Below are 23436 nucleotides of genomic sequence, written 5' to 3'. Positions count from 1 at the left end.
ATGTATGTTCATTTCAGGGACAGGATGTTAGTGTTGTGACTACGGGTAGGTGAGGAGCATAATATTCCATCTCTTATTTTCAAGATTATATTTAGTGTAGCTCTATAATGTGTTTCCTGGATTGATGATATGGAGAACTCCTATATACAAGTGCGATAACTGGAAATCAGGTCGCTCGAGACCCGTGACGATCCGGGATAGAACTGGTCCTCTGTAAGTCATGCTTGTCCGAAGAAGCGTCTAACGGAGATAGGGTGGCCGGGTTCGATGAGTTGGTTGACACGTCATGGTTCCCAATTGCGTAGATAGATGCTCATGCTATTGATCACTGGACTGTCTGGTCCAGACTCGATTATTTACAGACCGCCGCCTTAGCTGAAATATTGATGAGCGAGGCGTAAAACTAAACTCACTCACTCAGGTTGCTAGAAGCACGGGTAGATTTCCTCTTCGGTGAAGACAGACGAAAGGCGCACCTTAATATAGTATATCTCACTTACTAAGAATGTGTTATTATCTTCTGAATTATAAAATGGAGATCCATACCAAAAAGGATCCACATGAAATAACTGCCAGTGTCGATCATGGGACATCATCTTCATTAAACTAAGGAAGAGAGTGGGCGAATTTTGTTCAAGTGAGTGGGCTTCCCACACTGTACCCATATACCCAGAGACCATATGTATGGTCTCTGCATATACCCATCGAATGCTTAAACCGCCATGTACATCCGGGAACTGTGATGCATGAACTGGTAATGCTGGTAATATATAATATTCTGTAACATTTTCTGCAAAGAAAACACATCTGGACTGTGAAACGAGCGTGTGAACTAATAAAAGGTTTCAGCTTTGGCAAATCAGCCATTACTTTCTCTGATATTTTGCGAGGTTCGTTTAAGACTACATAACAAAACGTAACATTTTCTGTACACAGAATAAACACGGCATGTTCCCCGCAATTAGTTGAAGATTTCTTTCAGGAAGATGTGTTTACATTTCTAATTTTCTCACCGAAATTTTAAAGCAAGTTTAATTTTGCTCCGGGCTGTGCTGGGCTTTTTTGTTCATAATAACTCAGTAAACTTTCGCATGAATAACCAATACCCACAATTCCCTGTAACCGGATACTTTCGTATCATCTCACGTTAGATGAGGAGTGGTTTGATAAGCTCTATTGGGTTTTTCAAAGCGGAAAGTGTTACTTGCAATCATCTGTAGCTTGGGGAAATGTCCAGAAAACACTAAGATGGTTGTAAGCAAATAGTATATGATTTCACTCTCTAAAGAGACCACACATGTAGGGTCGCCATTTTAAAAATGGCTGCCAACGTGAATCCTGTCACTTACCACCCGCAAAGTTGTAAATTGTTCATGTTATTAAACTCCCGGTTCATTTAAGGTTCTGAATACATTTGTTCCTCTAAATCAACGCTACCTTTTTGGTGGAAAATGGGTAGCTAATAAGCCATCATTTGAATAAAAATAAACAAAAACGATGTGCCGGTTTGGGTTTGTTTGCTCGCTGATACGGAAAGACGTAATTGAAAAAGTGATTGTGTTTGGCGTCACGGAGTCCTGACAAGTTGAACAATGTCAAGGATGACGTATTCATACGTGAATATCATTATATCAGATGGGATCCTGCAGAATGTATGTTACGTAAAGGCATGCGTAACAGATGTATATTCAAAAGGACAAACATAAAACCTGTATATCACATAACTGATGAATATTAAATGTATATTCACAATGGATGGACTTAAAGCAAGCTGTATATCAGAAAACAGTAAGGATAATACACTGTGTATGTACATTAACCGAATATAGAAAAGGGTCTGGATATATAATACTGACAAACAAGATAGGCGTTGAATATTACATATGGACACACGTGGCAAACGATGTATATCACATATGGACATACATGATAGACGTACGCCACATAAGGGCATTCATGACACGTTGTATATCACACATGGACATTCATGACACACGTTGCATATCACATATGGACATTCATGACACACAGTGTATATCACCTACACATGACAGAAGTTGTATATCACATATGGACATTCATGACAGACGTTGTATATCACACATGGACATACATGACAGACATTGTATATCACGTATGAACATACATGACAGACGTTGTATATCACACATGGGCATATATGACAGACACTGTATATCATATATGGACATGCATGACAGACGTTGCATATCACACATGGACATACATGACAGACATTGTATATCACATATAGACATACATGACAGACGTTGTATATCACACATGGACATACATGACAGACATTGTATATCACGTATGAACATACATGACAGACGTTGTATATCACACATGGGCATACATGACAGACACTGTATATCATATATGGACATGCATGACAGACGTTGCATATCACATATGGAAATTCATGACACACAGTGCATATCACGTATACATGACAGACGTTGTATATCACAAATAGGCATTCATGACCAAACGTTGTATATCACATATGGGCATTCATGACCACACGTTGTATATCACATATGGGCATTCATGACCACACGTTGTATATCACAAATGGACATTCATCACACACGTTTTATATCACATTTGGACATTCACCACATACGTTGCATATCACATATGGACATTCATGACACACGTATATCACATATGGAAATTCATGGCACACAGTGTATATCACGGATACATGACAGACGTTGCATATCACATATGGACATTCGTGACACACGCTGTATGTTACATAAGGACATACATGACAGTCATGGCAGATATGGTCATCTGTGATAGACGTTAACTATTAAAAACAACACTCAAAGAAATTCAGTGTAGTATATTGTGAATATGTGCATGCAATGTGCATGATGAAAATAATTCCAATCTTTGACCTCTGCTAGGACGTCGGAATATATAACCTTTTTCCTTATCTAACCCAGTGTAGAAAATGTACACGTGATGCATCTTATACACAATATCCTACTCCACTGCGACGTGTCCACTAAATGCAGTATCCAGAATTCCGAAAAGCACCACTGTGTCATTCATTAGTTGACTGTCTACTTAATAAAATAAGATATAATTTAATTTTCAACACAGTTACAACGACGCGAATTGCCAAATCACCAACGGACTCGTGATTTACGAAAAATCGGTTTCCGGCTGAAATGGTTTCGGGCTACTTGTTTGTCACCTAGCACGTGACACTAACGGCACGTGACATTCCCCAATTAGTGGATCGGGTGGTCAGGTTCTGTGATATGCGAAGATGTAGGTTCTTGCTCACAATATCGATCACGGCTTCACGGTATTGACTGTTGCGGACTTAAGTATTCAGAAACTACTGTCATTTAGTTGGACATATTGTGGAATGCACACGCACGCACGCACGCACGCACGCACGCACATACATACATACATACCGAACACAAAAAACAAGCACACACTGAATGATCCATAAACCACCGCTAATGACGGTCACGTCGCCGCCATCAGACGCCGTCAACAAATCCCATTCTCTTGTTGCCGCGTCCTTGACTTCAGTAAAACGCTTTTTTCACAATCTTGCATGCATGTTAGTTACACCACATTAGCCAAAGCGTGGTAATTGACTGACATATCTCTCCAATGACGTTTCAGAAATGCCCTGATCATTATCGCCTCACGATCTTTGTTCTAACGAACACTTCACACGATCGACAGTAGGTTTGTGAAAAGATAGGCGAGATTCGTCGATAACAGCTGTTGTCTTCAGCCGTCCTATCTCCGTCATCTTGACGTTGTTGGTTCCAGTCCAACGGGTAAGTCTGCTGTAGAGCGACGTGTCAATAAATCAACACGATGACATAACATGTTACTCAGCGATGTCATGTAAACGCGGGTGTCACTCTAGAGCAGTCTTCGGTGAAGTAGTTTCAGTTTTCAGATTGACGTCGGTGATGATCTTGCGTTAAGAGCCATGGTTGGGCGGCATCTGCGAAAGGTTTTACAACCATCACAACATACGAGCTATTAGACAAACAACTAGTCACACTTAACATATTTAGAGAAACAAACAGTTCATGACAAAAAAAAATATAATGAAAAAGAGGGGGAAAATGATATATAATATAATGAAAGGAGCCCTTATTTATATCATTGCTACATATTCTAGACTTGCATGCGCTTTCTTGGATATATTTCTTTCAGAGTCTGCATTACAGACTAGCGCGTTATTGTTGGTTGATTCAAGTCTATGTTCAATCACAAAGAGGGGGTTGGTTTAATGAAACAGTCGACAATTCTCAATTATGAGTTTGTGTAATGCACAGATCTAATGTTAACTGTACGGTGATGTCTGTCTTATTGTGAGTGATCGAGCAGACGTGGGGTAACGTCTTTTACGTTTCGGGTCTTGGACGTTTACAAGTTTGTTTGAAAAACCAGAAACATCATTGGAGCTAACCGGGATTCGAATTCACGACCAAGTTTATCTAAGACGCTCTCCGTTGGCTGACAGCCGGATGGCTTTCAGCAGGAATATGGCAGGAAAATGGAATACTGGACATGTGGTCTTTGGTGGTCTTTAGTGGTCCTTGATTTTGGAAAACAGCAAACTATTGTCTGTAAACCGGATAAAGGTGCAGCTTGGGTCACAATGCGACTCTTCAACTCTCACCATAACAAGTCCCTCTAGAAATTTAAACCGTCATCGAATCAATGTTCTCGAAGATCTGCGGTATCAGATTCTAAAATTTGGGAAAATGTTTGTGATACGCACCGATCACTGAAAACTGGCAAAAACACCTGCTGTTCTGGAAAGTCATAAGAAACAATGACAGTAACCCTCGTTTTCCATTCAGATTGCATGTCCCCGTGGTGGTTATCAAAGGTGATCAACTAAAATACTACCTACACCTGCTGTCACAGACAGCACCTGTCACCTAACACACAACTGAGGACCACACCTCACGAACAGAAGTACACAACATCAACCTGTCCACACAACTGGATACCACCTTGTCAGAGACCTCACTAACACATATCACAGGACCACACCCCACTAATATAAGTACACAACCTCAACCTGTCCACACAACTTGATGCCACCTTGTCAGAGACCTCACTAACATATATCACAGGACCACACCCCACTAATATAGGTACACAACCTCAACCTGTCCACACAACTTGATGCCACCCTGTTCAGAGACCTCACTAACATATATCACAGGACCACACCATACTAATATAAGTACACAACCTCAACCTGTCCACACAACTTGATGCCACCTTGTCAGAGACCTCACTAACACATATCACAGGACCACACCCTACTAATATAAGTACACAACCTCAACCTGTCCATACAACTGGGTACCACCCTGTCTCAGACACAAATACACCACCTCAATCGTTCCTCACAGCTGGGGATCATCCTATCCCAGATCTGTCTAGAATGTCCTATTCCATAGTACACGTTTGTTGTGTTATATGTTTTCTTACTCTGATTCATTTCAAATCGTGTTTATGTAGTTCATAGAATATTGTCATTGTTTCTGCAGGGGACGTTTGTTCAATGAATATCTTATCTATCTTTGTTTTCTAACACTAGTACACCATCTTAACCTGTCCACACAACTGGATTTCACCCTGTCCCAGATGTCACTTGCACACACTCCATCTGTCCTTAAAACTCAGCACCACCCTGTCCAATGCCTCAAAAACACACCACCACAATCTGTCCTCTGAACCCCATCAACCTTCTCGAGACCTCACCAACACGCCATCTAAATCTGCCCCCACCGCTCAGGGCGATCCCCAGACCCCCTTCTCAGAGGAGATATCAGGCTCCAACGATCTAAGTGTTCCTTTGATGTGAATGTAAGTTTATACTCTTACATGTCAAAATAAATTTCAATGATTAGCGACCATAGTGAGCGTAAGCTTGTGTGGATCAACGTATTTTTTACGCTTGGTGCGTTTTCGGCATTGGCCCGTGAGAGAATTATGGGAATTCTGGCGACTGCCTTGTTATAAGTGTCACCCATCTTTACTCATGTCTCTTTGTCCTTGACAACAATATCCTCATCAAGGTTACATGCTGTAACCTTATCGAAGGATCGCCACAAGTATAAAGGCCTCAAGCCGTATTTGTGGATTAGCCGATAATCCACTTCGAACGAATGCAGCTGTCTTTGAACGAAAGATACTTATCAGAAACGAAAACTCCTTGTTTCGGGAACCTCATTTACACAGAGAAAAAAATGCGACTCGGAATTTTCGATGAAATCTTGCGACTTAACATTCACGGAACGTGACACGACGCACTTCCGGTTTCAGACCAGAAAGGGGCATGATGGGAGAGGAAGGTAATGGCAGTTGACAGTCCTTCTTTCATCTGCGTTTTTTAAACCCCTGTTCCATCTTTTGTCGCTCGTCACCTGCAATTTTGAGAAAGTCCTGGAGCCTTAGCTAAAGTTCCCCCTCATCTCCGCCAGCCATCACTGATTGGTAAGCTGGGAAGACGGGTTTTCTTTAACTTTTCAGAAAGCTGACACAGCATATTTGAGTTGCGTTCATCATTCACACTGCTGTTTCTCTTAATTATTCGGCGTGTCTGTTCGGAGATCTTTATCGCGTTAAAGTGTTTCGGACAGTGGTCAGATGATAACGGTTGTTTTCACGTTTGCCAAGCAAGAATTTCAGTTTACCGCTTCGGTCAGGGAATGACCCTTCGTTCAGGGTCATGTTTACAGATAGTGATATGTCAAGGTCAGTCATTAGATAACTGGCAAAATATGCAAACTTGTAAACAAATTAAAGTATTAAATCAATACTATTATATTATAGGTTTTCTTTGAGTTATGATATCATATATGAAATTTTAAACCGTTTATGTCAGCCAGAAAAACACCCTAAAGGAGGAACACCGAACCGAATCCACACCAGCCCCATGCAGGGATGCACTAGTACACGTCCACCCCTCAAACAGCGTAGATAGCGGAAAGATGTGTTTAAAACACAAGGCCATGTATGGCAGACAGACATTCACTACTCAAATGCCCCGATGTTTGCTGCCTGTAGTAAGGTGAGCGTGTTTAGTTCCACGTTGCTTTCAGCATTATTCCATCACTGGCGGGGTACACCAGACACACATTATACCCATGAGAAGAATCCACATACACACACGCACGCACGCACATACAAAATCCAGATTGAGCTCAGAACATTATCTAGCGTATCTGCACCAGCCAACTCTACATATCTCATTTGCGTTCATTTTGCTCCGTATAGTAAGGGAGGGAAGCTAAGTGGTTGTAGTAATTAATTAAGGACCTATATTAAATTCCTCAAGTGTATTATGTGTATGAATGCATGTTAAACAATAGACGTCTAGACGCTGTAATTACTGCTTTTACTAACCTTGAGAGCTTCCTTTTGTAATGAGGGAAGTCATTTATTGACTCACTGATTTACATCAAAAACTTGGAGTCACGTGGAGTGGTGTTTGAAGGACCTGGTTTCAGAGACTGCACACTTCCACGAGCCAAGTTCCAGTCACCAGAGGATATGTGTTCAGACTCCGACTTGGTTGACACATGTCATCGTATCCCAGTTGGGTAGACCGATGCTCGTGATGTTGATCACTCTATTGTCTCGTCAATGCTTGATTACTTATAGACCGCCGCCATACAGCTGAGTGGAGTGTTAAACAACAAAAAAACCCCAAACAAACGCGATGTCACTGTTAATAATTTATGTCATGGCATAAGATTAAGCATAGTGATACGAAAGAATGGAGTGTTCTTGCCTTCTTGTGAGTGGTGTAGCAAATTTACAAACCCAGAATATGACACTTTTATTCCCAGGCTATATATATATTTGAATGTACCAATTCTCTACAGTGTAATAGACGCGTGAAGGCCCTGAGTAGAAAAGGTTTTCAGCAACCCATGCTTGCCATGAAATGCTTGTAAGAGTTGACTAACGGGATCGGGTGGTCAGGCTCGCTGACTTGGTTGACACTTGTCATCGGTTCCCAGTTGCGCAGATCGATGCTGATGTTGTTGATCTCTGGATTGTCTTGTCCAGACTCGATTGTTTACAGACCGCTGCCATATAGCTGGAATAATGCTGAGTGTGGTGTAAAACTCACTCACTCACTCATTCACTACGGTGTTATATAACATGGCGTCGATACACTTCCAGAGACCTCATGGGATCACCACGAGTGGGAGCTGTTATTCATGTTACAACTGATCATCTTCTCCTCAAACAATTAAACTCGGCCGGATATATAATATACTTTCACATCAAAATTATTCTAAAAAACCAAACCGTGTTTTTGTTAGCAACATGATATAGTCACATTGAAGTAAAGGAACCAAAATCGTTCATGTGAACAACATATTTTGTTACACATCATTGTCAGCTGACCTTTGACATATTGTTAATTGCTTCCTTCACTTGGCATCGTATTACGTGACCCAGTTATTGCAACCATTAAAGTGATACATACATACATACATACATACATACATACATACATACATACATACAGACAGACAGACAGACAGTCAGACACACAGATTGTTTATTTGTATATGTGGTCCTAAGGCCAATAGTACATCTGTAAAAATCCAAATCCAAAAAAACACTGCATATATGCGCTACCTGTCAGTACATGTGTTGCTGTTACATGATAAATCCATAAACACCCATTTGTAATTTACATTACTTTCTCCTAACTTAAGTATGTGGTACAGCACAAGAGCTACTACCTTAAACAATAGGTCCTATCCTCTGTGCGGAGCAGCATACAGAATTTTTGTCTCGACGGTTGGTTAAAAAGAAATTAGGCAATTAAGATTTCTCTAATATCTGAGCATTACGGGCATATACGTAATACATGGTGCTCATCCTCATGCGATAGATAACAGAATGGACACTGGATATCTATTGCATTTGCAGTTTGGACAAATCGTACCGTTTGGACTTTAAAAGTGTGGGCAGTACATTTAAATTTACTGAGCGCACGCTTAAGATGTGATGATTTAATCTTTGAAAAGTAAATTTCTGTATTAATACAATATTTATATTCTGTGTAAAAGTTGACAGATGTTGATGAAGTTATTTCATTGTACCAGTCTTGTTGATAAATGTCTTTGCATCTCTACTTGAATGATTTGATGAAATATTCTGCATTGCTTACATTTTGAGCGAGCCATACATTTCCAAAGCCATGATTAAAAAGAATAGTTCTGACGAAGGAAACTCAATTAGTATCTCCTGTTATCATCTAAAGTTTTAAGCATTTCATAACTACATCGTGAATATGGTGAAACTGGTTGTCTCATCAATCTTGGCCAATATGATATGACCCGACAGCGGGTGTTAATAAATAGTGGAAAGCGTCCACATTCAGCTAAAATAACCTTGTTCGAGTACCCGGATGCTAGCTCATAATTCTTGACTGGGTTGAGATCTCTGCTGCACCGCCCACAAACGCAGTTGGTAATATTAGGGCGTATCCTTCAGTCAATCAATAAAGATGAAAATACAGCCATCACTGAATTAATTGGAAGATATATTTGTGCACCAATTACCATATCACAAGTTACATATTAATCATTGTGAAAATTCAAAACATTTTAAAGTTTAATTTCATTTGCCAGTGGCAAAAATATGTCAGGATTGAAAGGAAATGAAGTCAAGGTATGTATTTCCTTATAATCCTAACATAATTAATTCATCATTATATTTTTCGGATTGGCATCACAGCCCCGGTGGCTCCATTTCCTGTTAAACCACTCGAAATCACTATTATCTAAAACTTGCCCTTCCCGAGATAACAGGAATGTTTCACTGAAGCGAGAAGGAACTCAGTTCAATACAGAAACCAAGCACATGAACTCAAGACATGGAAGGCGCACGATAGAACATATTGCTAATCAGCTACACCCCCGCTGAATAAGAATAACTAGTATATCCTTTGCTAGTGTTGTTAATTAAAACTAGCCTCCGTGGGGGTTGCTGATACTCACAGACTCATGGACTCTGAAGATAATCTTCAAAAGGTTCTCCGTGTTGCCATTGCAAGGGAAAACAGTTCGTGTTACAGGGAAATGGTGCGGTGGTTCCAACTGTTCCTGAGATTGAGTTCTGTGGAACATATGGTTAAAGAGGCTCCCAACTCCCTCCCTCATTTAACAGTTGTCTTATTACGACTGTTCCGAGACGATACCAGGACTGGGAACAATGAAACAGGTCCGAAGCCATGAAAACTGCGTGGTGTCTCATTATATGACCACGTAGGCAGGTGGTTTGTCTTAACGTATGCGCCCAGTAGGCGGAAAACTGGTATAAACCCAATGGCACCCATTGGGGTGTACACTGACATTCATCCAGCTTGTTACATGGAGCAGCGAGGGGAACTACTTAAAACGAGAACATAATAAATCCGGACAATACTGACATACCAGGCGTATCGTAAACAAGAATACCAGCGAGTTTACCGAACAAAACCAAACATATTGATAACACTGGAAGTAATCGATCACATGTTTAAACTGACCGACGGAGTAACAAGAAACATATGTGACGCTTAAGTAGCAAGAAGGTTGAAGATCGTAAGACGATTATAAACAGATGATGAGAAGTTTGGCTTTTCGCTAAACCAGCAAAGATTTGCCACGGATTTCGGAGAAAAACTACTAAATACAACAAACCTTACCGTTTCCCTGGCCTTAAAGTGAGAAATCTCAGTTTAAAAGCAAGTCCGCCGTTCGATTTCGACTATATTATGTGAATGTGTCTATGAAGTTCTACCAAACAGGGATAACATTATTAAACAGGGATTATATATTAATAAAAAAAGCTTTCCAAATTCATTTCATATCTCTGTAAGAGCAGTGTCCATTAATCGTACGATTCCGACTGCATCATGAAGTTGTGTTCATTGCATCGTTCAAATAGAAATGAAAAGGTGTGTTCGCAAAATGTTTAGCGTATCCTGCAACACCGTTGGCATTCATTACACGCATGCATACTCAAGACACATATATAACAGAAGGGCATCTGGTGCAAAGTCAAGGGTACCATGATAGGTCAGTGATGCGACCAGACTGTAATTGTCTTCAAGATATCCACTGTTTAATTTGTTAAAGTTTTACTTTGGCCTTGAATGGTCTATGCCTGGTCAAACCTTTGAACAAGAGTCGTGTGAGGATTTGAAGTTTTCATAAACCGAAAGTGCTGGGTTGTAGGAAGATGTCAAAGATGTTAAATGCAGATACCAAAGGTAGGGGCTGAAGTGAGATTGCTCTGAATGGGAAAGGTTGACTGTGACAAAGCTGATGTGTATATTTTATCTTACCCTGCAGCCGTGTCGATCTGTACTTTATTTCACGAAATTTAACATGAAAAGGAATGAGGTGGTTTCCCTGGGTTCTGGTGAATGAACAAAGTGGCAGGGAACTGACTACTTGACCATCATGGGACCATATCAAAACATGATTCATACGCGTACAGATATACATCGTGTGAACAGCACTGGTGTCCATGGGGAAGATTACTTCTCGTCTTAAAGTCTGGTCCGTATTTACAGAAAACGACTATCTATCATGAAGTGTGCCATCTCACATTTTGCTTTGTCAATAAACTTTGAATATCTGTATCCGTGATCTAACAATAATGACGCACAATCACTATTTGATTGGTCTAGTCTTATACACATTGTGGACTCTACGTGTTGAAATATACAGAAACGGGAATAGATTTGAGGTAGATTTCACTGTCCCGTATCAATCCTTACATGACAACCTTTATGTGTTGCATGTTTGTATTCCTTGAATAACATGGTGCGATGTCTGGTGAAATAGATAGTGCTGCTGTAGCTATCAGTACGTTGTAGTGGTGATCAGTAGAATCTCAAGCGAGTGGTAGAGTTTGCATCTACGCACATGATCGTGTCTTGCTTTTATCGCTCTGTGACAGCGGCCTCTAAATAATCGAGTTTACACCAGACAATCCATTTAGTGACATTGTGGAATCCCATAAGGCGACTGTTACAACCACCAGTGAGTGAGTTTAGTTCTCAGTAATATTCCAGCTATAAGGCGGGGTCTATAAATGATGGACTGTAGATTGGACAGTCTAGTGATCAACAGCAAGAGCACCAATCTGCGCAATTGGGAACAGATGACATGTGTCAACCAAGTCAGGGAGCCTGACCGCCCGATCCCGTTAGTGGCCTCTAACGACAAGCATGGGTTACTGAAGGCCAATATTCTAACCCGGACCTTCACGGGTTAATAACAAACAGAGATTGTTGGGGACTTAACATTCTAACCTTAAAACCACAGAAAGAATCTCTGAGATCTTTGAAAGGCATGTTGAAGTGGTACACAAAAGGAAGGTGGTTTTGTGGACGTCAGGTTCTTTATTGTGAGGAACACAACGTTTTGGAGTATATCTTGAATTCCTGCTTCATCAGGTAAACGTATTATTCATACTTGGCATCCAGAAAACTTCCTTCCTCACTGCAAGAGCGTTCTATATGTGAAATTACAGTATTTTTACTGTCCATCGTTTCTGATGTTTTCTTCTTTATTGTATGAGACCCGTGAAGGTCCCGGGGTAGAGTAGGCCTTCAGCAACCCGTGCTTGCCATAAAAGGCGACTATGCATGTCGTAAGAGGTGACTAACGGGATCGGGTGGCCAGGCTCGCTGACTTGGTTGGCACGTCATAGGTTCCCAGTTGCGCAGATTGATGCTGATGTTGTTGGTCACTGGATTGTCTTGTCCAGACTCGATTGTTTACAGACCGCCGCCATATGGATGGAATATTGCTGAGTTCGGTGTAAAACTCACCCACTCACTTCATTGTATGAATTGTTTTCGCCACGACGTGGCTGAGACATTGCCGAAGTGACGTTAAATATGAACTCAGTGACTATAGAAAGAGTGGTGATGAACGTTTTTCGCGGTCAGTATATAAATCCAAAGAACAAGAACTATATATGGCTGTGTATGTTGGAGTTAGTACGGCTGCTTCGAGGCGATTTAGTATGCAAGAGACACAATGGCGACGATGAAACAACATGAAGGCTCAGGTACTATTTCCCTCACCGCTAATCAACAAGCATAATTATGTTGTTAGACCTCAGGCGAAACCTTACCCGTTTGAGAACTCTGAGTAGGAGTTGTGACGGTACGCATAGACGTAAAGAAAACAACCTCGGTGACAATGTAAGTACAAGCATTGTTCAGAACTACCCGGGTTTGGAATAATCAGATTCCATCTGACTGTCAATATATTGATATTGAAAACGGATGCTCTGGCGAATGGGATTCCGGTGTAGTGGCTATTGTTAATAAGGTGTAGTGTATACAATCTCAGAGGAGAGTATTGTGTAGAGATGTGTTGCTACGTGGGGTGTTTACATAGCTTGCCGACCATTTCATTTCAATTCTGACGCTTTCGTAGAACCTAAAGGGTTAAGTCAGGCATGAACAGAGATGGAGCTATATCTGACGTGAAGGACTGCATGTAGCGCCGACTCTTGAAATGACCTTTCTTTGTGAAAATTGACATACATGAAAAGAAGACATTGTACAATTTGCCTACAGAACAGACGATCTGTCATTTTCCCAGCCGCCAAAATGGCGCCATGAAGTCACGTGATACCAATCTCGTTAGACCACGTTGTTTGGTACGACGTATTTGACCCCTTTAACAAATCAACCAATATAAAGTATGAAATGCAATCTACGAGATGACAGGTCGATCATTACAAATTCGACTAACATGGAAACACTTATAATCTCTATGGTGGACATCGATTTGTGCCGATGGGGTTCTGTCTATAGAGTGTTATTAAAGCGTAAGAGGCATCGCGTATTGAAGACAGGACTCCGAATGTTACTGACACAAGATGATACAACATAATTTCATTTTTTTAAATTACAGTATATTTGTAGTGACAAGTACTGTTTCAACAAAGTTCAACATAAATGTCACGAAACACATGACCAAGAAGTCATCTCAAATCTTTGACAAGTAAGGGTTAGGTACATTTGCACCAGAAGCTATAAAAATATAAGGCGACAAGCTCTAGAGTCATACGAGAAAAATCAGTTGTTATACCGTTCAACATATACATATAACACTGAAAAATCCAAACCGCTGACGTGATGTCCCAAAGTATTTTATCTCAACCTGTAGCAGTGATCGTAAAAGTCACATTCCGCCATGTTGTAGAAGGCTTGCGTGAGGACCCGGCACGCCAACAGTGCAACTGTTAATTTTATTACGTATAAATGATTCATATCTCATCAACGCACGGCCAATTGCACAATATGTCGCGAGCGAGCAGCGTGCATGTTGGCGAAGTTAATCGACCGAACTGGAACGAAAGACCATGCTTACTTTGACAGTCGGACAATTTCCGTGATTAAACGACCCTTTCATGTACATGGCACGACCTCTCGACTGATTAAACGAGAAATGTGAATTGTACTTAGTTAATTTGCCTGCTTCATCACAACACGAAGGTTTGCACTGGTTCTGTCATCGTTAAATCATCGCCAGCAACAATAACATAACATGTTAAGCACATTTAATTAGATTTTGTTATGTTTAATTTAATTTGAAAAGAACATTTAAAAAGTATGTTTTCCTGTACATTTTATATCTTACGGTCATCTACTTTTTATGTCGACCATCGTAATCTGTTTTAATGAATCTTTTGGAAGTGGCCTCCCTTTATCGTCTGAGCTGCCAATCACCCGGTGACACGTTCACATATACGCAGAGAACTACACCTTTCTAGCAAATGTCCACAGGTAATTAGAACAATTTTGAATAGAACGTGAAAAATTGATCTCACTCCACTTTAAACATTTTCATAAGGACACTTATTAAATCTTGGATTTCGCGTGGAAAGCTTTTGTCCATATTAACAGGGTTCCTTCGTAGTGAATGAGTGAGTATTGTTGTTTGTCGCTTTTAGCAATATTCCGGCAATTTCACGACAGGGGACATCAGCAATGAGCTTCACACATTGCACTTCTGTGGTGAATCGAACTCGGGTCTTCGGCGTAATGTGCGGACGCTTTAACCACTGGGCTACCACACCGCCCCGGGTTTCTTAAACATGTGTAAAGGGATACTGTCATGCATTACCTTTCGTCCAGAAATTCGATAATCCGGACCATTCACCTGGAATGTCTGGATTAACGTGAGTTTCACAGTGTGCTGCTTCAGTACATTTGTCCCTAGATACACCACGTTTCTGCCTGATCAAACCCGAAAAAAAACGACCATACGAAAAAACCCAGTGTTATAGATGACGGCATCACAAGTCAAGAGAGAGAGTGGGTTAGTGAGTGAGTGAGTGAGTGAGTGAGTGAGTGAGTGAGTGAGAGAGTTTAGTGTTACGTCGCACTCACCAGTATTCCAGTTACATCTGTAAATAATCAAGTCTGGACCTGACAAACCAGTGATCAACGTCATGAACATTGTTCAACGCAGCTGGGATGCGATAACATCTCAGCGAGCATGACCACCCGATATCGTTACTCGCCGCTTACGACAGGTATGGGTTACTGAGGATGAATTCTAACCCTATCGTCACAAGTTACAGTTTAAGTCAAATATTTAGACACATGTATTATGTCTTATGTGTCTCTTGAGTTTTGCTCTTGTACATCTCACCGTAGTTTTGGGGTGATTATAGATTGACTGATTGTTGATTGATTGGTAATTGTGGTTTCCTTATTTTTGCTGATCCCTACAAACGATTTGATTATTGTACCATTGCCACACAGAGCCTAGGTTGACCTGTTCTGGTGTAACAGTCCATAGATCCAAATTTACTTATAACTTCATATACTTCCGCAAAAATGCATGCGACGTGATCTATACTCAAATGCAACTTTATCCACTTACTGACACATTTTCTTGCAAATACGAGCATATATATTTGCAATCTTGCAACGGATTGCCGGATTGAAAAACGGTGATTTGTCATCAGCCATTTCGCCCAGCGATGGCGACTGAATAACCGGCTCGATGATTCTAACCCGACAAGTACACAGATAGATGTATGGTCGAAAAATATTGGTTCATACACTCTCAAAAAAAAGCCACCCCCCCCCCCCCCAAAAAAAAAAAAGAAAATCCCAAATATCAGTGAAAATATGGTGTTATTCAAGTACGTGTAGATAAGCGAAAAACAAAAGATACATGAATGAAATGGTGTAGAGTAATGCATTGCTATCTTGTCCATATTTTATGAGAATAACAGTCATCACAGTCATTAAGGCTGTCCACCAGGTGGTGTTGAAGTCAGTACCTCGTATGACCACCTCCAGCTGCTACCACTGCCAGACACCTGGGTACAGATCGAATCAGTCGTTGGATGCATTGTTGGTCACGTAATGTTGTTATTGGCCAGGCACGAACTGTGTGGGGCTCAGTGTTGTATTGTTGGCAGAACTGCCGTTGACGGTCAACAAGGTGAAGGGCGGAGAATCTGGTGGATGTATCGATTGGCCATCAGATTGCAGTGGACAAGCACAAGTTCTGATCTGCGGGTGTATGAGATCTCTTCCCACACCATATCACACCCCCACCGAATTTGTCGACCTGTCTGATGCAGTTAGGAGCAAAACGTTCATGACGTCTGTCGACACGGTCTCTACCATCCAGTCGCCTAGGGAGATAACGGGATTCATCGCTAAACCGTATGCACCTCCAGTTTGCCAGGTTCCATGGCAGCACCGTGGTACACCATCTCACTCGTCGACGTCGATGTAGTCGTGTCAAGGAGGGGGCAACCTTTGGACGTTTGGCACGTGTTCCCACTTCTCGGAGACAGTTCCTGATTGTCGGATCGGACACACTTCGGGCTCCAAATTGTTCTTGTGCTGTGTCCCAGGCGATACGATGTCGGTGATGTAGGTAGTTTACCCGGATGAACCGATCTTGGGCAGGTGTGGTGACAGTAGGTCAGCCTGATCTTTGAGGGTTATTTGTCGAATTTGTTTAACGAAATCAATCCCACAATCAAGTTATTGTGCTGGGATGAACGTTGACGATCCTAGCCGATCGGCAGTGTTGAGACGTCCCAATTTCGTGTACAGTACTTGCAAAGATCGTGGATAAAATTGTGAGATTCATTTGGGCCTTTTATAGCCACATGCTGTACTCCACGCACATCATGACAATCCTGATTGATAAAACCGTCCAAAATCATTTTTGGTTGCGTTTGGCCAAGCACGATCTTCGGAAACATTCCAGAAACACTGCGAAACTCTACAAAAAATGTTTGTGTTTACATATATGTACAAAATTGTAAGTATCATCTTTGAGTTTCAGTTTGCGTTGTTTTGTTTTTTTGAAGAGTGTATTTTTGAAGGCAATTGCATTGAGAAACAAATATCATTCAGTGATGTTTGTGGGAATTTTCTGAACCTTACTTGAAGGCCGTTAATGGGATGTGTTCCGAATTGATGTCCATAAAAAAAAACTTTTTCCGACAGAAAATAACTTAATGATTATATCAAAACAGTTTTACAACAGCCACAACACATTGGATATGTATTTTTCACTATTTTCTGGCTTGCTGTGTGGTTTGTTGTTTAACGCTGCACTGAACAATATTGCAACTTTATGGAGGTAAGCTATACATAAAAATCGAGTTTGGACCAGACAAATCAGTGGTCAGTGGCATGAGCATCGATCTACGCAGTTGGGATACGATGACATGTGTCACACGATGGCGTTATGATATAGTGACTGTTGTAAAATGGACGAATCGGGTTGTCCTTAACATCTATTGTGTAATACATTTTAACACCAAAGAGTGGTTACGCGCTGCAGGTGCCATTGCACATTCGAGAAATATACGGGGCGTTGGTATGGCCTTTTAGTTATAGAGTTCAATCGTCACGCCGAAGACTGGGTTCGATTCCCCACATGGGTATACTGTGTGAAGCCCATTATTGGTGCTTCATGGGTCGGATATTTCCTGAAGTACGATCCTGGGTAAGAAGAGACGACATGGGTTTTGTGGCTTACAGGTGACTTGTACAACTTTGTACAAGACATACAAGCGTTCCGCGGTGCCTCGCAGCACCTTGTCTTACCCTTGCAGGGATGAGGATAAGACCTTCCTTTTGCCTTTGTTTGTTGTTTAACATCACACCCAGCAATATTCCAGCTATATGTCTGTAAATAGTCGGGTCTGGACCAGAAAATACTGTGATCGGCGATCTGCGCAATTGACGTGTGAGCCAAACCGGTGAGCTCGAGGTTGTCCACCCAGTCCCGTCAGTCGCCTTTTACGAATGAGTTACTGATGACCCGGATGTTCACGGGTCGTTTTTTGTCGTCTCTAGATCAAAGATAATATATTCAGGGCCATCTGTTACTACTGGTTGTCTGATAAGTGATAATGGGATGTTAATCAGTTGCATGGCCCTTTCGGGAATATACAGAAACATATAGCTTAACAAGAGGAAGGAGGGTGTTAAAAGTAATGACAGTTACAGGGTTTTGGACACATACATATGATGGCTGCAGGGTAATTAAACCATGGTATAAAATGTTTACTCAGACGAAGGTCGTCCCTAATCGGTTGCTATGACAACAGGGAACGGCACCAAGATATGATCACTGCAGCTGGGTACCATCCAAACTGACAAAATTTCACCGTTTCAATATCAGCAAAACAATCAAAGTGAAAATGATATAAGTGAAGACATATCCTGTTTGTACTTCAGAGATCAAAGCTGATAACGAATAAAGGTGATGTTCATAATGGGACTGGCGATAGTAGTAGTGGCGCCAGTAGAAGAATCATGAACAATTGCAGAAGCAGTAGTAGCAGTAGTAGCAGCAGTTGCAGTAGTAGCACCAGTAGTAGGAGCAGTAGCGGAAGGTGTAGTAGTAGTAGCAGCAGCAGCAGCAGCAGTAGTAGTAAATGGTCCAGAAAATGTTGAGTACGTACGCCTTATCTATTTAACATAAGAGTTCTGGGAAAAAGAGTACAGAATGGAAATTAATGGCGTGTAAGTAATCTGGAGCCCTGGTAGTATCAGCATCAGTAGTAGTAGTAGTAGTAGTAGTAGTAGTAGTAGTAGTAGTATAAGACAACATTAATTATAGCCATAACGATTCTTTTTACGCAGGGCTGGCAATTTTAAGAGAAAAAAAGATGTAATTACTAAGCACGGGTTCTTATTAAAGGAAATGGATTGTTACGAGATATGACGAGTCAGAATTTTACACTGCAACAAAAGAAAAATGAGAGTTGTCTCCTCTTTGATTGGTATGCCCAAGAGACCACCAGAGGGCGCTTAATCAGGAGCAAATCCTCTTAGAGACTTCCTGGCCTCTGAAATGTGTTTTAATGTCCGACTCTAAGTCCATTTAATGACGACAGTGATCAGGGTGCAACTGTGGCCATCTCTGTAAGGCGACAAATCGCTCAGGACAGGAGATTATTACGACTAAGCCGTAGGCTAGAGGCACTAATTAGATATAGAGACATTTCAGGCCCATCAAGGTTTGGGGGATTTGTCAGAAGATTATCTATATTTATGGAACGTTGGTCTCCGAGGAGACAGTCTGTCAACTCAAGTCTGTGATTTTAGTAACTGTGACGTTCTCGATTTTAGTCATGCCTGCAATACGGGCCAGGGACTATTTATCCAGCTTTCCGAGGTTTTCTTGCAGAACATCGTTTTTGTTTTCATGACATGCAAGACAGTTGAAAATTACGCCCGCCTTTTCCATATTTAGCTAAGATAAACAGGGAAGTCCCTAACAGCCTTGCAGTCGATCTGGCAGAAAGAAAAAGCAATATTGACGGACAACTTCAATGAACAAAGTTTGATTTTAAATGAAATCACTGCAGATGCTGAATATGTTTTGCAACCGGAGGAATACAATGGAAATCCTTTAACTTGGGATTACTGTGATAACATAAACACGTTATGTATTGTATGAGTGAGTGAGTCTGGTTTTTTGGGTGTGTTACTTCTTGTCAAAGTGTTAGGCGAGGAATGATGGAGAGGATACAGGTCCAGGGCCTAGATTTTCGAAGCTCTCTTAGCACTAAGCTAATCGTAAGTGCCATCCATACACAACATTAACTTATGGCTATATTAGCGCTAAGAGTGCTTCGACATTAACCACTTTGGCAACGGTGCTGAAAAACCTAGAAGCATAACCAGGGAGTCTTTGGAATTGGAACCTCCGATCTCAGATCGTTAGTATTTGTTCAGTTTTAGAAACAAGGCAATTACTGTTCGTTGTATCACAACAACCATTACGCATTGCTTTGAGTGGGATTTAGAAGCTGGTATGATGAAGAGGAGCGATTTTCTCACGGATAGACAACTTCTTAATTGCGATGGGTGGAACATTCGGGTGTCATATCCTTCGTGCATATACTCTCCGTATTGTGTATCACTTGCCTGATAACATCTATACAGGAACGTCGTATCCAATGAAATAAACAGTTGTCTATCCATGAAAAAATGTTCCTGTTTAACCATTAACGAATCGGGCCTATCGAACAAGTTGTTTCATATGACGTGCAATGAGTAAGTGAGTTTTCGACTAAGTGATTTTGTTTGCTTTGAATGGTAATCCAGTGAGTGAGTGAGTGAGTGAGTTTAGTTTTACGCCGCACTCAGCAATATTCCAGCTATATGGCGGCGGTCTGTAAATAATCGAGTCTGGACCAGACAATCCAGTGATCAACAACATGAGCATCGATCTGCACAATTGGGAACCGATGACATGTGTCAACCAAGTCAGCGAGCCTGACCACCCGATCCCGTTAGTCTCCTCTTACGACAAGCTGAGTCGCCTTTTATGGCCAGCATGGGTTGCCGAAGGCCTATTCTACCCAGGGACCTTCGCGGGTGGTAATCCAGTGACTGACATCATGAGCATCTGATGGGCATCATGGGCAACAGATGGTTACTAAGACGGTACTAAACCTAAGTGTGACCGGCCTATCTTACGCCAACATTCGTTGCTTGGCATGTATATTCTGCAGGAATCCCGGTCCCAAGGGGAAAGAAAGTCAGAATGAAAGAGACAGAGACTGGCTGTGAAAGGCGTGATCATATAACGTCCCGTGCGGCAATCTTGCATAAGGTAAACCGAGAATTCCTTGAACGTTTGTTTAATTTTAAAACCATAGTGCTTGAAACGTGGTATGTCTTTGTACGACTCAAGATGAAAGATTCTCAAAACCAACATAGGCACGACTGAACATGAACACGACCAACAATTCTCAGTATAAAACACACGGTGAATGTGATATCTCCAAGTCAAATTCAAACAGACCATCCACTAAGTCTGTCTCAGGGTATGCCTGGAGATCACATCGGCATACAAAAACTGGAATGGTAATGAAGTGGACAAGGAATGGCACTGAGGAGATACGGATCCTTGTGGACATTTCGATAACAGCTGAAAATTGCAATCCTTACGCAATCAACCTTTTGTGATTCATGCCTTGTATTTCCTATTGATATGATTGATTTTCTCTATTACGATACATGAAAGGGCTTCCTACAAGCTGAAGCAGTTATGGCGTGAATCACATGTTGTGATAAGCGTTGAATGGGTCTTGTCAGTTGAACAAACTCGACTCAAAATTAAAGCGTAACGATTTGGAATAACAGGCTGGGGAGATTTCAGTACAGGACACACCTTCATATTAAAGTCGATATTCAAAACATTTGTCTAAGAGTGAATGAGGTGAGTTTTACTCCCTGTTGATATCAGTTTTGCCATGGTGTGGTAAGAGGTTGTCAATTTCGTCCATTATCATTTTCTTGAAACCATTGACGACGGGTATGGTGCTGACAAACTGAGGGTCTGTATCGGGTAGATTCTTGAATTGGTACCAAGAAATCACTTTGATCTTAAGCAATGCAGAGAGGGCTTTGCGTATAGGAGAATGATGTGGTTCAGGGGCTGCGAGACATACTATATACTAGTATATCGGTTTGGCCCTCACATCAGGAAAATGATGAGGTCAACGCAGTGGAGTGTGTAAGTGAGTGAGTTTAGTTTAATGCCGCATTCATCAACATTTCATCAATATCACTTCCGGGAACACAAGAAATGGGCTTCACTCATTGTACCTACTTCGAGATAAACGAAAGGAGGCAAAATCACACGTTTCTTAGATAACTGAGCAGTTGAATGATTTTTATAACGTCAGTTTGAAGAGCATTTATGTTATACCATGGAGAGTCAGCTTTGATGTATGAAAGCCGCAATAATGTAGGTTTCAGACATCTACCACTTTGCTAGAAGACGGCAAAAATCGGGCAAACCTGCTTTCAAGCCCGCGATCGCAGGGTTCTGCAGTACCAAAGGGCCGCAACTCTGCTCAGCAAAATGCGCAACACATAGACAACTGAGCCACCCGTGCCTCTCTTTCCATACATGTACAGTGAGTGAGTTTAGTTTTACGAGGCACTCAGCAATAATCCAGCTAAATGGCGATTGTCAGTAAATAATCGAGTCTGGACCAGACAATCCAGTGACCAACAACTTGAGTATCGATCTGCACAAAAGTGTACCGACGGCATGTGTCAACCAAGTCAGCAAGCCTGACCACCCGATACCGTTAGAAGCCTCTTACGACAAGCATGCGAATGTACTAAAGCTAGAAGAAAAAACAAACAAACAACAAAACAAAAAACCCCAAACAAACAAACAAACAAACAAACAAACAACAACAAAAAACACATACAAAAATCGCATACCCTATATTGTCGCCACAGTACCCAATTCTTACAGAAAATGCTTTACTGCAGACGTTGTTTTATTGCACTGACGGATACATTCCTTGAACATTTTTTCGCAGGTCTGTTTAAGCCGGTACACATAATGTCACTTGCACACTTGAACTTACGACTTAAACAACACACTATAAATGCATCGTATAGTCAAACTGAGTGGAAAGAGGGACACTAAACCTGCCATGCAGACTGTAAGTGTTCATTCAACGGTCCTAGATAAACGCAGCCCCCTTGAGCGAGGACATAAAATTGTCTACTTGCTTCTAAATGGTACACAGGGAGGGAAGGATTCCTCCCGTGTACTAGGCATGTATTAAACATCTAGTGTGGTGGTCTCTGTTTTCATCCTGCCAAACAGACAAAAACGGACGGGTTCGAGCATTCAAAAGGGGCTACTCTGTGCGGATAAACAGATTAGTAACAGTAATCAAGATGTCTGCCAGTGCCAAAGTGCATGTCGCCATAGTAAAACAAGCCACGAGAATCTCGTAACCTGCCGAGACTTGACACGTGCCGGGGGCTATTGCGCCATATTGCCTGTCAGATACAACCAGGAAGTCAAAGGTTAAATTTGACAC

Source organism: Haliotis asinina, chromosome 15, assembly GCF_037392515.1.
Source record: "Haliotis asinina isolate JCU_RB_2024 chromosome 15, JCU_Hal_asi_v2, whole genome shotgun sequence".
Lineage (NCBI taxonomy): Eukaryota > Metazoa > Mollusca > Gastropoda > Lepetellida > Haliotidae > Haliotis > Haliotis asinina.
The sequence above is the reverse complement of the archived record's forward strand: the minus strand, read 5'-3'. Positions refer to the sequence as shown.